Below are 18,750 nucleotides of genomic sequence, written 5' to 3' on the forward strand. Positions count from 1 at the left end.
TTGACCAAGCTTTATAGTCACACACAAAATCAACATGTAAAAATCAGAATATTTTCCTATGCGGACGGTTTTTAAGCACCTGAGTCAAAAGTGTGTTGTACGACTCATTTTCCTTTAAATCCCTGCGCCTTGAGTCCGAGTCTGGAGATACGCGCGCGATATAAGACTTCATAAATTATAACATAAATCCAAAACGCTGAGAAAATTTCTCTTTTACAAAGCAGTAAATTTTTCGGAGTAACCATTGCTTTCTGTTTCTTACGTATTATTTTGTAAAGTGTACGACACCTTGAACCCGTTGAAAAGAACTGCGCGCGGGAAAGATTCACATAATGAATGTCTCCACCGTGTTTGTCTAAAGCGCCGTTCACATGGCAGACTTTCAACCAACTTTTCCCCAAATTTTTTCGGTTTGAATTCGCTTCCGAGTTGTCGTGGCTAAGTCGGCTAAAAAGTCTGCCATGTGAACGGCCCTGCACCGGGGAAAAACCCAAAGTACAGTACAAGTGTCCTATAGTGATATGATGCAACGCCTGTTGCTCGATACAATGGACAGAACGTACGCCGCCTGCACCTGGAGCTGCCATGCAGCCAGTCTGCGGAGGAAAGGCAGAAAAGTCCACATACTGTTCGCTCTTTGGGAAGCTGAGATCAACGCCAACGTGTAAATATGTTCTGCAGTCTATCAATGCAGAAGAACAGATGCCAGTCATTGAGAGTGGTTACGCAATGGTGCCCTGACTGTAATCTGTGCCACAGAACTTATATTAGACAGAAGGGACAAGCCCTCTTAGCGCGATCGAAAAACGCGTTCTGGTTAGCTCGGCCGGCCGCCATCTTGTTAATGCTGAGACTGACCAGCGATCGCGGCGAGCGACACACACACGCATTGCGCAGTTTGGTCTCACGGTGTGCCTTGTCTCTGTTTACGTTGATGACCTGACGTTTACGTACTGTGTGAATAAAAGCAGGTGCATTTACTCACTAATTTACCGGTAGTAAGGATTTGCTGATGTATAACTTCAGCCGCATCGATAGATCTGTGACCATTAGTTTTTCTCTTTGTTAGTGTGTTCAATCATCATTTTGTGTGTGCCTACTTTTGAAATGCTACACGACAAGCAATCAATCGATCTTTTGAGGTTTAACGTCCTTGTCAACCACGACGATTATTTAAAAGACGGTGCTTTTAGACATTTAACATGCACCACACATAAGACAGAAGTCGTACACGAGACTGATTGCGTTTTACACTGTCATTTTTACTGTGAAATGGCAACAAGTGTTCGGCACTTCAAAGTGTTTGCCTGCTGTATACAACAACATAAAAATTAAGTAGAAATGCAATGCCAAGGCACTGCATACCTAATATAAGTTCTGTGGTCTGTGCTGAGCTGAGACGGCGCAAGATTGTAACACCGAATTCGGCGTTTCTACTGACCTGAACTGTCAAGGTAGAGTCAAGTTATCCATTTTAAATCTGAATACAGCCCGTGGTAAACGTCTGACTGGTCTGCAGTCATTGGAGAATCTTTATCCCCTTGATTTTAAACACGGCAATTTGAGTAGCTAGAGCTTTTCGAACAAAAATGCAGCCTGTAGGAAATTCCGGACACTTGGTGACAATGTCAGTGCCCTCGACCTCACACCAAAAAATCCACAGCCTGCTTGCTGTGCCGAGTGAGACTTTATAAACCAATTTATTTCCCAGATTGGCATCAGTGGCAGGTAGGGAATTGATTCATGAAAGAATCCCCACTCTGCGCCAAAAAAAACCAACATACAGGCGCTGATGAATTTTGGTATATGTCCAAGTTCAGTGATGGCCATGTCCCATGTAAAACCCTGGCCCCGTCAGAGAGGGCAAGCCAATTCGTTTACACGGAAAACGACAGTGCATATAAACACAGAATGTTCAAATCCGTGTTGGAATTGTCTTCTTATTGTTCATCGATAGATAGAGGTTCTACCTTTGAAAGTAAAAGTGGCCTTAATTGTCGAGAAATTACTGATGCCACAGAAGTGGACGGGAAAATTGACGAGCGGACGGGTAGCCAGATAGATTTTCTGTCAGTAACCAATAAATTGATTGACTGAATGCTTCCGAAAATGTGATTGATTAGCTGACATGCTTGCATGCTTGCTTGAATCTAAAATGGACTGAATGTCTCGTTGACAGACTCAGTCACAATCACTTATTTCTTCGGTTCTGAATCGAATCACGGACTTTAAGACTACCGTCCAGGAAGTACAGTGGAATCCGCCTTTTCAGACCCCCCCCCCCCTCTCCCCCGATGTGTGACTTCAACTTTAGCAAAACCCTGCTTTTTCTCTATAACTTTCTCATTATTTAAAGACTCCATCCTTTTAAGAACTGATTTTTTTCCAGAGTTTTGGAGATATTTAAAGGGTGGGGGTGGGGCATCTCCCGCCAGGCTCTCACTTGGAACCCGCAGGAGAAAAGAAAGAGAGGGAGGCCGAAAATCCGCTGGAGGCGGGACACAGAGGCATAACTGAAGAGGCAGGGCAACAGCTGACTGACTGACTATTAGGGTTTAACGTCCTCTTAGACCAACTGGTCTATATTGGGACAGGTATTGGTAATACGTTGAAGATATGGTGTGATACTTTGATTCGAACAAGCCCGCTGTGGCTGTCTTCTTCGACAGATTGGGTTTGTCTCGTCAAAGTATCGAAATACGATCATGATAATCGGAGACGAGAGATGATGCATGCGTGTCTTCGAGTTTTCCAAGCCCTGAGACTTTCGCAGTGAACGTGGGATCTTTTTCGTGCGCATGTGTGCACACGGGGGTGCTCGGACACCGAAGAGAGTCTGCACAAAGTTGACTCCGAGAAATAAATCTCTCGCCGAACGTGGGGATCGAACCCACGCTGATAGCGACCAACTGCATGGCTACAAAGCCAGCGCGCTACCGACTGAGCTACGTCCCCGCCCCAAGGCAACAGCTGGACAGAAGCGGAAAGAACAGCCCAGAACAGGGTGCGATGGAGAAAATTAATGTCGTCAATGGCCTATGCTCCGCTGGGGGCAAAGGGCCTAAGTAAAGGGGGGGGGGGGGGGGGGGGTCTAATGTAATCGGACTTCGCTATTATTGCAACTTACTAAGCAACGGAAAAGACTGACCCGAAGCAGGAAACGGCCCGGATAGACTTCGTTTATCCGTGTTGGCACTGCAGGCACTAAAGTTACTGACTGGTCCTTTTGTTCTATTATTGCCTTGACATTGTGTCCGCATTCACGCAGTAGTAGTGTAAACAAAGTGTTGACACACCCACTTTTAACTTCCCCAGTCTTTCCCGGTAAAGTTAGACAGTGGGGGTATTCTTTTCCAGCACGGATTGACTCTGACTGAAGAAGGTGCGAGTTCAAATTTATATTTGCCGAACAGTTTTCTTGTCTCAGTTTTTCTGTTCAGTTGTCCGTCTCTGTCCGTCTTTCTGTCTGTCTGTCTGTCTGACATGTGTGGGTGTGTGTGTGTGTGTGTGTGCCGGTGTGTGTGTGTGTGTGTGTGTGTGTGTGTGTGTGTGTGTGTGCCGGTGTGTGTGTGTGTGTGTGTGTGTGTGTGTCTCTCTCTCTCATCGGTTCATCTTCTAAAGTCTCAAATAGTTCTACTTAAAACATGAACTCATCATCATACTTGACAGTTACTGAATCAAATTCAGCCAGTCAACAATTCTTAAAAAAAAAAATTTCATTTCCGTATCTAGTGTGATAATAATTAGTCCCTTCTCTCTCACCAGTGAATATGGTTTAGAGAATAAGAAAAGCAAGAACCGTCATATAAGTACGCAAGGAAGAAACTAACTGACTAACTTCACGGGTGTTAACAAACGAGCAATACAAAATAAAAAGATTTTAAAAATCCAACAAAGTGCGTTCCGGGTGCAATTATTCTTCTGCAGTGAAGTTTTCGTATCATGACTTTCATTTTTTTCATTTTCATCATATGGCCACAAAGCTGAAGCTGGTTCCCTCCCCCTTATGTCCGTGTGGCAAGAATCAGACAGCAGAGCACATCCTGTAGTCTTGTCCATACCACAGTGCTCTGAGGGACACCATCTGGCCAGAGGAGACAGCGTAACAAAAGAAGCTATACGGCCCCAGAGAGGACGTTTCGCCCTGCAGTCCGGACTGACGATCTAACAGTGAACGACAAGAAAAAGAAAGTATCATGACTGACTGACTAGCTGACTAACTAACAAACTAAACTCAATAGACACACACACAAAAGTATAAACAATAAATTAAACAAATCCGAGAAACTGCATGTCTTCCTGGTTAAGGAAAATTTAAACCGTGTCATGCTGTATCCTGTTCTATCTTCCAGAACAGATATGTACTTTAAATACTTCTTACAGGTTCACACCTGTTTTCCCGCCTTCTCCGCAAGTTCTCTGTAACCTCCGGATGTGTGCCTACCCTTTAAAGATACATTCCTTCTCGTGAAAAAGAGGATGAATGATGATACATTGCAGACGGATGCATGTTTTTGATTGTGCTTAGTTTGGTCGGAGTTCGATTCAACTGAGTGATTCCGGCCTCCATTTTACACAAACTCATGATGACGTCTGACATAGTTTGCTAGTGACGTGTCTTTTTGTGCATGATGTGGTGATCTACCTGATCTAAATTTAGATCCAAAAATAGGTCAAGACCAGCCGGGTCCGAGTACGAAATTAATTCGTAAAAAAATCGCAGTTCTTGACTCTTTGGGTGCAAGTCAATGAAACTTGGTAGTTCTTCTAACGGATAGCTGCCTGAGGTATGACTAAAAAAAAGAAAAAAAAAGATCACTGCCAGACATCTATCCTGACTTGTTCATGTGATTAGAGCATTCTTTAACTAAGACACAAACCCAAAAATCAACAGCCTTGCTGCTTCCTGTGGAGAGTAGGATGTTTGCGTGTGCTAAATTAATGTCGCAGATTAACTTAGGTGTCGGTTACACACACACACAAAAAAAATTGAATCATTTTATAAAAAAAATACCACTTTGCTAGGAACGCAGCCTGGCTGTCGGTTTTAAGTCTTTGTCAAGCCAAAAGTATGCTGTTATTTCATGTTAAAGCCTATATGGGTCCAAGTGAAAGGATTATGCTCTCATGTCTTACTCAATATCAAAGCCTGCATAGACAAGTCCACCGGCACGGTTGGCCTAGTGATAAGGCGTCCGCCCCGTGATCGGGAGGTCGTGGGTTCATACCTAAGACTCCGCCTGGGGTTTGGTATTATGGGGTGAGTGCGAGGACTGGTTGGTCCGGTGTCAGAATAATGTGACTGGGTGAGACATGAAGCCTGTGCTGCGACTTCTGTCTTGTGTGTGGCGCACGTTATATGTCAAAGCAGCACCGCCCTGACATGGCCCTTCGTGGTCGGCTGGGCGTTAAGCAAACAAACAAACAAACAAATAGACAAGTCAGTGGCAGTGAACATACTCGTGGACATAGGAATGAATGCATATATATTTGATCCCTTTTTCTCGTGTATCGCTTTCCCGTCATATGAGGACCCCGATCCACATTGTGTCGATTAATCTCTGAGTTTTATGCGCAGTCATACAGTCAGTTTTACAATGACAGTACCAACCGAGGATACTCTGGTACATCTTTCTTTCTTTCTTTCTTTATTTGGTGTTTAACGTCGTTTTCAACCGTTCAAGGTTATATCGCGACGGAGGGAAGGGGGGTGATGGGATAGAGCCACTTGTCAATTGTTTCTTGTTCACAAAAGCACTAATCAAAAATTTGCTCCAGGGGCTTGCAACGTAGTACAATATATTACCTTACTGGGAGAATGCAAGTTTCCAGTACAAAGGACTTAACATTTCTTACATACTGCTTGACTAAAATCTTTACAAACATTGACTATATTCTATACAAGAAACACTTAACAAGGGTAAAAGGAGAAACAAAATCCGTTAGTCGCCTCTTACGACATGCTGGGGAGCATCGGGTAAATTCTTCCCCCTAACCCGCGTTGTTTTGTGTGTGTTCATGTTTGTGTGTACACTTGTGACTAGTGTAAGCTGCAAGTAATTACAACGAACGCAATAAGTCACATAATACGCCAATCATCACGTTATCATTAAAACCACGCCTACCAATAATGAATAGTGCAGACACATAATGATTTTGTTGTTCATTTACCTATTTCATCGCGAAGTTGCACGGTACATCGGATGGCTGGGGAAAGAGAGACAGACAGAAACAAGAAGACAAACAAGAGAAGATGTCAATAGTCTTGAGTCGAGCGTTTGAAAATGCCTGAGCCTGAAGGCGGGCGTAACTTACACCTCTTGGTATCAGTCTGCCTTTAGAGATGAGGACGACAGTTGTATTTATGACCAGAATAGCGCGCTGCATTTTCCTGCATAGAACTGATTCGTGTCTGCCGTGACGGTGCCTGAGCAAAACACTGGCGGGCACTACTCCCCGGCACACGGCACTGTAAACGTTCCCCGTCCCTTCACCTCTCTCGCCATCATCCGCCCTACCCTTGGTCTCATGCCTGTCAACCCCCTGAATGTCAATTGTTTTCTGCCTTGGGGTTGTGTTTTTAGTTTTGTTTGCTTGCGCATGTGCGTGGGTATGTGCGTGCGTATGCGTGCTTATGTGCGTGCGTGCGTTCGTGCGTGTGTGTGTGTGTGTGTGTGTTTGCTACACGCCTTCTAGGGTGAACCAAACACAAATGTGGCAACAAAAACACATGATAAACCAAATCATACAAGCCACCAAACACAAACTAAATAAAAGGACATCGTCACCCAAAGCACCAAAGTACAGTCAACAGTCAAGCAGAAAGAAACACATGACTCCTGCGCGTGTATATATATACATATTGATTCTAATCAACACCTTCAACACTAATCAAAAAGACGACATATTGCAGAACAAAAGTTAAATTGCCTTGATAATAGCATCTCACAAAATAAGTCTTTGTGGGGGTGACAAATACACGGGTCGAAACAACACAAAGCCTATACACAATCAATATTCACGCGTACAATCTCTGATCCATACCACACACCCCCTCTGCGACATAGACTTTAATTTGTCCTGCCGACGTCCGACCACAATATACTAGTAACACCTGTTGTTGCAGTGAAACCCAAAGCAACTAGACTGTTAAAACTACAAGGTACGATATAATTATATCTTCAGATACCGCTGTCAATTTATTCAGCAAACCATTTTGACCGTTTGATACAGTAAAACAATCTCCTTCTATAGGCCCATTGCAGAAACTCAAGTTAACAACAGCATTTCTACTCGGCGCGCGCGGTATGAGAATCACGGGTCGTAACTCTCTGGAATTGGTCATCCGCCGCCATGTTGGATGCCTTGCACGATCTCTGACAGTGCTTGAGCGTTGGGTGGCGACTCGACAAAAGTGAAAATGACACGTTGTGTGGCCAAAAACTGCAGTCAGCAGGCACACTTTAGGATCCCTAAAGTTGTTTACCATCAGGGTGACAACTGGAAGGAAGTTACTGAGCGGAGAAGACGATTATAACTGGTTATTTTTTGCTGTGTGCAGTGCGCTAATCAACAATTGTCCATCGGTTGTGCCTTTAGAGTGAACACTGTGATAGGATGCTTTGAAAATTATACTTTGCAGTAGTTACCTGAGCTGCATTGTACCTCATTTGCCTGTCTTGAGAGCTTTATCTTGTGAATTTTGGTGCACTGTCTGCATGGTAATTTGAGATAAAGAATAAATAAATGAATATAATAATGTATTCTTGCTTTACTTTTTATGTTGGGCTGTTGTGTTAAAAAGGCAGATCCCCTTTGGACTCATGCATGCACAGTTTTCTTCATTTTGTCTGCATACACAGTGAAATACGCAAAAAGAACAAGAGTGCAATGAAGAAAACTAACAAAGACGGCATCCAATATGGCGGCGCGAAGAGAGTATGAGCGGAGTTGTGCCCCTTAGGGCTAAAGCTAGCCGATCCATTTGATAACGTCACGCCGAGTAAGAAGAATGAATTGGACCTATAGGCCCATTGCAGAAACTCAAGTTATCAACAGCATTTCTACTCGGCGCGCGCGGTATGAGAATCACGGGTCGTAACTCTCTGGAATTGGTCATCCGCCGCCATGTTGGATGCCTTGCACGATCTCTGACAGTGCTTGAGCGTTGGGTGGCGACTCGACAAAAGTGAAAATGACACGTTGTGTGGCCAAAAACTGCAGTCAGCAGGCACACTTTAGGATCCCTAAAGTTGTTTACCATCAGGGTGACAACTGGAAGGAAGTTACTGAGCGGAGAAGACGATTATAACTGGTTATTTTTTGCTGTGTGCAGTGCGCTAATCAACAATTGTCCATCGGTTGTGCCTTTAGAGTGAACACTGTGATAGGATGCTTTGAAAATTATACTTTGCAGTAGTTACCTGAGCTGCATTGTACCTCATTTGCCTGTCTTGAGAGCTTTATCTTGTGAATTTTGGTGCACTGTCTGCATGGTAATTTGAGATAAAGAATAAATAAATGAATATAATAATGTATTCTTGCTTTACTTTTTATGTTGGGCTGTTGTGTTAAAAAGGCAGATCCCCTTTGGACTCATGCATGCACAGTTTTCTTCATTTTGTCTGCATACACAGTGAAATACGCAAAAAGAACAAGAGTGCAATGAAGAAAACTAACAAAGACGGCATCCAATATGGCGGCGCGAAGAGAGTATGAGCGGAGTTGTGCCCCTTAGGGCTAAAGCTAGCCGGTCCATTTGATAACGTCACGCCGAGTAAGAAGAATGAATTGGACCTATACCGACCAACCAACCAACCAACCAAACCGGCAAACACATGTAGTATCGATTTGTTTGTCCGTGTCAAAGGCAACTTCCTGCGTAATTAAACAGACAAAATAAATAATTAGGAATTGAAAAACTAACAAACAAAAATTAAGGAAGGGCTGCAGCAAAATATTTGAGCGTTAGACATTACGGAAATGGCATAACTTAATCTGGGGTGTTGTACATTTAACACCAACAGGGAACTGAATGTTGAGAATGGTGCTCATACTTCATCTGAACAGCGGGTGTCGTGTGAACGGGGCCATCTGGCAAAACGGCTGTCACAGATGGTCATCACGATACATTAATGACGTCACAATTCATAACAACGGCATCCAAAACCATTAAGGACAGAACCACTACAGTTTCACATGGAACAAACATTAAAGTGCCTCATAAAGATGAAAGCTTTCAAACATCTAGAAACATGAAGTCCTAAATACTATGCGTTGGTAATATTGAGAGAGAGAGTGTGTGTTTTTGTGTGTGTGAGTGTGTGTGTGTGTGTGTGTGTGTGTGGTGTGTTTGTGTGAGGAATACGAATACGAATACGAATAAACTTTATTGTCATGAAACGTAGTGTTTATAAGACACGGGAAGATGTGAGTGTGTGTTTTGTGAGTGTGTGTGTGTGTGTGTGTGCGTGGGTGCGTGTGTGTGTGTGAGTGTATGTGTGGGTGCGTGCGTGCGGGCAACGGTTAGTGCGTACATGCGTGTGTGAGTGTGTGTGTGTGTGTGTGTGTGTGTGTGTGTGTGTGTGTGTGTTCACATTTGTAAACCATACATCAACGGTATATCGTCCTATTGATAAGGCGAATGTTGCACCCCCACAATCCGCGGTTCTCTCCCTCTAAGTCTCTAAAACAACGCCCCCTCCCCCCCCCCTCCCACACACATCGCACCCCCCCATACACACACAAACACGTATGTGACTCACGTTGGCTGTAACCCCCCCCCCCCCCCCCCCCCGACAAAAAGCTGGATGGCACAGATGTTTGACCAAAATAACTCCATGCGTGGTTCGTTGTGTCGATCCAAACGAGGTAATCGATTGTACCACTGTGTGGTACATCTGTCTTTATTAAATCAAACAACAACAAAACAGTTGCAAGAACACTCTATTGATCAATTTAATTTTTATGCAACCCTGCTTCTGCATCTTATGCACTTACGAATAATTTTTCATGGGCGGATATATATTTCTCGAGTCGTCAAAAGAAACTGAACAGTTGTGTTTGAGCGTAGATATCTGTGATGAAACTGCCGATGTTTAAACCAATTATGCTGTTTGAAAGGTCATTCATTTCCCTCCTTCATGCAAAACAAAACAAAACAAAAACAACGAAAAAGCTTGGTTTAGCGTGCGGTAAAGTTTATACTATTGACAGGATAGAAGCTTTACACGTGGAATCTACTATTGTGGGCTGGGGCTGCACGGGGGATAACCGGTCATAAGCGGGACTGAGGCTCTACGCGGGGCCTGACACGATTGAAGGCACGTTTTGTCAGTTTTCTTGGATTTGTTTGATTTACGTCGGGATTTAAAGTAAGCTACAGATTCAGCGATGCCTTACATTGTTTCTTGATGCATAAAATGTCATAGAGCGGTTCATATGTGTCCGTAAATTACCAACAAAGCTGAACATGTCGGCGATCGAGCGCCGGAAATGGCTGTTCGATGGGTTTTGGAAGTAGAAATGTGCTTTATTTTACAAAATCAGCTCGTATTTGACGTCGGTTTGGGATTTTAATGGAAGATGGAGTCATTGAAGATGCAAACAAGTGCTATTTTGGGGGTAGAATATATAGACCGACCCTGTAGACGAGAGGCGGTCACATGTGAGAGATGCCGTACGGTACGCGGGGCTGCCGACCGCGAATGGAACAGCAGATTCATAATTTGTTTTGATCAGTAACATACACTAACAGTCTTTTTTTGCAATCTGAAATGTTTAAATGTAATGATATCAAAGGTTTGTAGCAAAAACTAATGTATTACTATTTTTTTTTTTTTTACTGAATTTCAAACATAAATTTACCCCCAATTTTTCCTGTTTTTTCCCCACTTTTTTTTGTGGTGTGATCAGAAAAGCTTACATTTGATAACAAAATATTTGTTTTCTTTTCATTTAAAGTAATAAAACATGTACAATAAAGTTACTTCTACGTTGTGGAACACTCTTTTGTTTAAAAAATGTATGTTAAAGTTTTGAAATTCAGTAACACTTAAAAATGTAGTTTCTTGTGACTGTTCACGTCATACTGAGCCAAGGGCTGTCCCTTTTCTTCTTTGCCCAAAGTAATCAAAATCAGGCAACCCAGAATGATGCTTCAGAACTACTCCTCGTAACAGGGGGTAGGATGGCAGTCAATGGACACAAGGATTTCATGATTACAACTATTTTTTGTGTGTCGCAAAATTCACGTCACAAATGTCACAAGAAACAGCACTGTTCCAACAGCGAGAACGACATTTACATGAACCGCATATAGTAGTCTGTGCTGAAAAACGACATCCGGGAAGACGAGCGAAATGGCAGCAAGGCGTCAAATTCAGTGTAGTGATCGCTTCACACCAAAATTACATGTCACAAGAAACAGCACATCCTTGTAAATCTATTACTTTATCTAATTTACTGCTTCTTTTGATCTAAAATGTTTCTGATCAAGACGTTAAACAAAACAAAAGCACACGACTGCCTGTAATATTGGCTCTGGATAATTTAAGATGTTTCTCGTGACAAGTCACAACACATGACGCTATGACTGGGGACTGGGGGAGACTAAACAGCATGTTTCCACTGTATGTGAAGTGATTCTATGGAAAATATGCCAGGGGTACATCCTGATCCTGACATGTAGTTCAGCTTGCAAGAATGTTTTGCACATTTGAGGGTTGTTGCACTTAATTCTAAAGGGGGTATTTTCAGAAATTCAGATACATGTAACATGTTTTAGATTTTACTGGGCTAACATAATCATGCAGGATTGAACATAATATGCCATCATACCTGGTTCCATCTCATTACAAAAATATCTCTCCATATCCATCCCAGCCTGTACAGATAATGAGAACAACTATTGTTATGCATGTTCAGCGTATGGCTTATTGCATTTGGACTTGCATTTTTTGTAGCACTGGATTGAACCGGGTAGTTACTTTATGTTTGGCATACCACAAAAAATAACAACTTCTTCCTGATCAAACTTTTTAATATATCCCACTGTTCAAATGAACTTTGTTTAAAATTCAGTAAAAAAAAAATAAAAATAGTAATACATTAGTATTTGCTACAAACCTTTGATATCATTACATTCAAACATTTCAGATTGCAATGAAAGCAGCTTTATTGGGTTTTTTCTCACAAATAAACTATGTGTGGATATTTTAAAAATGTCATCTGACAGGGAGCACCTTTTGGGAGTTGCCCATATGCATCATGTGTACAAGTATGTTTGGTTCCTCAAATAAGTTTACGAAAGGCCATATCAGGGCGGTGCTGCTTTGACATATAACGTGCGCCACACACAAGACAGAAGTCGCAGCACAGGCTTCATGTCTCACCCAGTCACATTATTCTGACACCGGACCAACCAGTCCTAGTACTAATCCCATAATGCCAGACGCCAGGCGGAGCAGACACTAGATTGCCAATTTTAAAGTCTTAGGTATGACCCGGCCGGGGTTCGAACCCACGACCTCCCGATCACGAGGCGGACGCCTTACCACTAGGCCAACCGTGCCGGTTTAGATTAAAATAATAATTTCTAAAAACAAAACAAAGACTGTTAGTGTATGTTACTGATCAAAACAAATTATCAATCTGCTGTCCCATTCGCGGTCGGCAGCCCCGCGTACGATCATCTCTCACATGTGACCGCCTCTCGTCTACAGGGTCGGTCGATATATAACCCCGAAATAGCACTTGTTTGCATCTTCAGTGACTCCATCGTCCATTAAAATCCCAAATCGACGTCAAATACGAGCGGATTTTGTGAAATAAAGCACATTTCTACTTCCAAAACCCATGGAACAGCCTTTTTGGGCGCTCGATCGCCGACATGTTCAGCTTTGGTGGTAATTTACGGACAAATATGAACCGCTCTATGACATTTTTTTTGCATCGAGAAACAATGTAAGGCATCGCTGAATCTGTAGCTTACTTTAAATCCCGACGTAAATCAAACAAATCCAAGAAAACTGACAAAACGTGCCTTCAATCGTGTCAGGCCCCGCGTAGAGCCTCAGTCCCGCTTATTGAGAGATTCATGGACGTGCGTGGAGATTGGTTTTTCTATTGTTAGAAGGATCATGCACTTACGTGGTATTACATTTTACATGTCTAGTCATCATTACTACATGTACACATATAATCGAGACCCCCCATAAAGTAAATGACAGATCACTAATCTACAATACCAACCACAAGTTCGACCTGCGTGACTGAGCATTGCCATGAATTACTTGTAAAAAACAAAACAAATCGTCAGCGGAAACAATATCCCATGACAAAGTGACGGCCTGATTACTAAAAACCCCAAACATTACTTGACGTCAGATTACTTGTTACTAAGTTTGTTCTTTGTTCATGTGTCAACAATGATATGACACACAAAGATCTGGTGTCTTGTTTATGGCTAATGTGGATCTTTAGTGTGGAATAATGAGTTAACATAGAGCGTTGATTGCATCAAACGCGCACGCCCCCCGTTTAGGGCCTTAGTTCCTCACATGTCTCATGTACCAGGCAGGAGTATTCGCTAAGTTCTGAATGCGCTAAACGAATGAAGCGCATGCGATCGTGTACCAAGTCGAGTGTTACATCAGTATAATTAGCAAGACTATTTTGTCACGTTGTTGTGTTTTTTGTTGTACTTTGACAGACTTTCTAATTTTGTCTGGCAACAGAATATTCATTACTGTCTTTTAGATTACAGCTTTTTCGACAATAAAAATAGCAAGACTATTTAGTTTTAACACTTGCCCATGTGAGTTCCTATTTAAATGTACAGCAAGATATATCAAAGATGGCGGCACTAGAGTCAGCAGAGGAAGAAGTTTACACGCTTTGCACTCATTCCATTAACCGCTAAGGGTTGTCCCTCACTTTCATGTCGCAATTAGAACCTCTCTACAACTGACGGGACCCCCTTTACGACCGGGCTTAAAACATATACAGACCTGGGAACCCCTGTTTTGAACTTGAAATATTCTCAAACAAACTTGGTGTCTAAAACGCCGAAGAAGAAGAAGAAGGTGTATTTTCAGAAGTATGAGTGTACTCCACACAGCATTTGAACATCCATGATTCAAATATGCTTTGCACGCGTCCAGTGCTCTGTCAAATGAAATGATCAATACATTCAATACACATACTTCTTTCAATGTTTAATGACAAAAACTATTGTCACTGATCAAAAGTTGTAAAGTTATATGTAATCATTCAAATAAACAGTGTCCGGCTAAATATTCAGGAATGACAATCTGGCCCTGACAACCTATGTGTGTAACTTTCGGTGACTAAAACTCGGATGCGCTTGTGAAGAAAAATAGTCTAGGATTGTTTTGATCGTATTTTGTTTCCACTGATCGTACTGATCGTATTTTAGACATTTAAGCGTACAAAATACGGCGAAATCGTACGGGTTCCCAGGTGTTATTTGGCGCCTGGAGCCAATTGATGGGACTCGCGCTATAGAAAAGTTATTTATTATTATTATTATTATTGACAAAACAATACATTCACAGATATTTCGACCCAACGGTCTTTTTAAGTGAACCGACAAACAAATATTCACACAAAACTTATGGTGATGGAATCCTAGCCTTGGACTTAAACATATATTTATATCAGAGAAAATCAGGTCTTAACAAGAAAAAAATGAATCTTGAAATGGAGGTAAATTCAAATAGGTTGTCAACAGAAAATCTTGAAAACTAAAGAAACTTAAATTCTAAAATGGGCCGGCCTTAAAACAGAGGGTCTTAAGGAGGGGTTCCACTGTCACACTTGAGAATTGAAGCCGACCATGCTGACCTCGCGAAGAATGCCAAGACTGTCTCGGTCCACTGTGACCCGGCCAGTCTCATCAGCCAACAAATCAGCGAGAGACGACAGGACTGTCATCGCGTGTAGGTAAACAACCGAGCGTAGGAACATAGGCCTATTGCATAAAAAAGAACCAAGACTCAGTTTTAAACTTGAACAGTTCTGTGTGTGTGTGTGTGTGTGTGTGTGTGTGTGTGTGTGTGTGTGAGTGTGTGTGTGTGTGTGTGTTGTGTGTGTGTGTGTGTGTGTGTGTGTTGTGTGTGTGTGTGTGTGTGTGTGTATGTGTGTGTGTGTCTGTGTGTCTGTGTCGGTAAATGTGATCTGGTTTTGATTTGAAGGCTTCAACTCCTTCGGTTAGTATTTCCATTGGATTCAGTAGTTTGGGAGCTACTTAAAACGATCAGTGTCCAAACCTTGTTCAGATTTAATCCAAACCACACGCACCCACGCAAACACACACGCTTACGCACACTCACCCACGGACTTGTTGCTCTGTTTTAGAGCGTGTAAGGGCACATGTCACGAATTTGAGCGTTTATAGTGCACACCGTCGTTCCACCCCTAATGCAACTTTTTGCTGATCTTTAGCGCACACGAACCTCCACACATGCGCGCGTTGACAGACACATAGACACACACATACGTGCGCATCCTCCCATGCACGAAACCGTTACGCACACACTGACACACGTGTGTGTGTGTGTGTGTGTGTGTGTGTGTGTGTGTGTGTGTGTGCGTGCGTGCCGTGGCGTGAGCCTGCGTGCGTGCGTGGGCGTGCGTGCGTGCGGTATATGTGCGCGCCTATGTGAGTGTGTCTGTGTCAGTGCGCGCGCGCATGTGTGGAGTTTTGGCATAATTATGCTGTGTGTGTGTGTGTGTGTGTGTGTGTGTGTGTGCGTGCGTGCGCACGTGTGTGAGTGTGCGTGTGTGCGTGCGTCAGTGCGCGCGTGCGTGTGTCGTTTGTTGGTATCTGCAGTTTCTGGCGCTCGTGATAACAGTATGCGAGCGCTTAGTCAATGTTGCGCAAAGCACGGTCACGGCAATTTGCAGAGTTGGAGTTAGCCGCAGACATCGCTATCTCTACAATGACGTGCATGGCCTTGACTGCTGAAGCTAAACATTATAAATACATTAAGGCGATAGTACTCAATATTATAGAAACTCACAGTAATTTGCACAGTGGAGGCAATCCCGGAGATCGCTATCTCTAACACTGGTTAAAGAAAGTACTCTCAGTGAGTGCTGAAGGTAATAATTGTAAAGGATGTCCTGAATTGAGACCAGTGTCGACTTTGCGAAGAATTTTTAATTTTACTGAAAATTCAGAGCCGAAGCTTCGCGCAGCCAGCTTCGTGAAGTCGACTTCGCTTAATTAATTTGAGGCTTTAAAGTCAAAGGCCACTGCACTGAGTCCGTTCAGTGTACACAGTTGTGTACACTCTTCGACTCACTATCTCAGATTTAGCCGCCAAACTCTTACACGGGGTAAGAACTGAAACTCTTTTTACTTGGACACATACCAAACATGAACAGCCTGGGTGCTCTCTGTGTACAAATATATCATAAATGTCAATGCCTCGCATTCACACACACACACACACACACACACACACACACACACACACACACACACACACACACACACACACACACACTAAAATGTCAATGCCTCGCATTCACACACACACACACACACACACACACACACACACACACACTAAAATGTCAATGCCTCGCATTCACACACACACACACACACACACACACACACACACACACACACACACACACACACAATAAAATGTCAATGCCTCGCATTCACACACACACACACACACACAATAAAATGTCAATGCCTCGCATTCACACACACACACACACACACACACACACACACACACACACACTAAAATTTCAATGCCTCGCATTCACACACACACACACACACACACACACTAAAATGTCAATGTCTCTGCAGGTGCTCCGAAGCATGGGAGGCAACTCCTTTCAATGACCCAAGGAAATAGGGGGCAAGCCCCTGATGAGTTGCGTCCCCTGTCGTGTGGACACAACCGATTCAGCAATACTGAGAAGATGAACCACGCCAGAGGAGAATGGCAGTGAAAAATGATCTCTATTTCACTCGAGGTCAAACCGGCGAGAAAAGCGGTCAGATATCAGCTGATTAGCGAGTGCTCGACCCATTTTTTTTCCCCTCTCAGCAGGGCAAGTCCAAGCCGGCCGCCGCGACCGGCATCACTCTATCACCACGTGGGGCTAAGTATAGACACTGGGGAATAGTTGTACTGATAACGCCCGGTGGTGAGGGTCACAGACAGTCTGTGCATGCTTTCGGTGCTGTTGTGCAAAGTTATGAAATCTGTTTGAGTACTGAGAGTGACGTAGAGCAGACCTGTTTTTTTCAAGTGGCGGTGTGTCAGTGTGTGTATATGTGTTCGTCTGCATGACCGCGTCCGTGTGCAGTGTTTTTAAACGGCTGAATCGTGTGTGTCAGTGCGTGTGTGTGTGCGGCGTGTGTGTGTGTCACGGTGTGTGTTTGTATGTCAGTCAGTGTGTGCGTGTGTATTGTGTGTTTGCACGGTGTGCGTGCCGTGCGTGCCGCGTGTGTCAATCGTGTGTGCCAGTGTGTGTGTGTGTGTGTGTGTGTGTGTGTGTGTGTGTGTGAGTGTGTGTGTGAGAGAGAGATTAAAGAAAAACACACAATAAATCACAGGATTCCCATATCACGCAACTCTACTCGTTGAAAGTCTCCAATCACCACCCAACCTTCATTGCTCCCTCAAGTTATTACTGAAAGCATAAACCTATCATACTAATGAAAAGAAAACAACACGAACCAATTAAATATGAACAGAGTACGCGGCCGTCCTGTCACACATTCGATCAACTGCTGAGTCGACCGAAGACTGACGATGATAACGAACCAATTAAATATCAACAACTCGGAGTACGCGGCCGTCCTGTCACACATTCGATTCAAGTTGTTTGTTTGCTTAACGCCCAGCCGACCACGAAGGGCCATATCAGGGCGGTGCTGTTTTTACATATAACGTGCGCCACACACAAGACAGAAGTATCAGCATAGGCTTCATGTTTCACCCAGTCACATAATTCTGACACCGGACCAACCAGTCCTAGCACTAACCCCATAATGCCAGACGCCAGGCGGAGCAGCCACTAGATTGCCAATTTTAAAGTCTTAGGTATGACCCGGCCGGGGTTCGAACCCACGACCTCCCGATCACAGGGCGGATGCCTTACCACTAGGCCAACCGTGCCGGTCCCACATTCGATTAAACTGCTGAGTCGACCGAAGACTGGTGAGGATAACAAACAATGGGCGCAATTAGCCAAGTAGTTAAGACGTCGGCCTTCCGGTGTGGATGGTTCGAGGTTTGAATCCAAGCCGCGCCTGTTGCGTTCAAGGTGGAGATTTTTCCGATGCTATAGTGCCGTACGTATCATCCTTCGTGTTTACACGCAGACTCAAGAACAAATACGCACGTTAAAGATCCTGTGACCTGTGTCGGAATTCGGCGGGTTAATGAAACACGAAAACAACGTGACCAGCACACATCCCCGAAAACCGGAGTATGGCTGCCTAAATGACATGGGAAAACGGCCATACACGTAAAAACACACTGGTGTAAAACACGAGTGTCCGTGGGAGGTGCAGCCCATGCACACAGACGAAAAACAAGATAACAAACAGTTATCATTTATATGTATATATATACTGACTTGGAATATGTTGACCCATATCCTTAGATTATTCCTAAACTCTGACACCATTTTTTTTCTGTGTCAGCGTGATAAATGCGTTACCCTTTTTATCACTGCAAAATCTCTACC

At 43.5% G+C, this 18,750-nt stretch overlaps 1 protein-coding gene and 1 long non-coding RNA gene across 4 annotated transcripts in view; both read right to left on the reverse strand.

The window, feature by feature from the left end:
- Window positions 1-18,750, reverse strand: part of LOC138978375 (solute carrier family 2, facilitated glucose transporter member 1-like) — a 139,756-nt gene that overhangs the window by 76,995 nt on the left and 44,011 nt on the right. The window lies entirely within an intron of this gene.
- Window positions 5,633-8,807, reverse strand: LOC138979216 (uncharacterized). Its single transcript, XR_011459939.1, has 2 exons — window positions 8,023-8,807; window positions 5,633-5,896 (listed from the first exon to the last, which is right to left on the reverse strand). It is a non-coding gene; the product is annotated as an uncharacterized lncRNA (long non-coding RNA).

This window comes from Littorina saxatilis, linkage group LG10 (assembly GCF_037325665.1).
Source record: "Littorina saxatilis isolate snail1 linkage group LG10, US_GU_Lsax_2.0, whole genome shotgun sequence".
Classification (NCBI taxonomy): Eukaryota; Metazoa; Mollusca; class Gastropoda; order Littorinimorpha; family Littorinidae; genus Littorina; species Littorina saxatilis.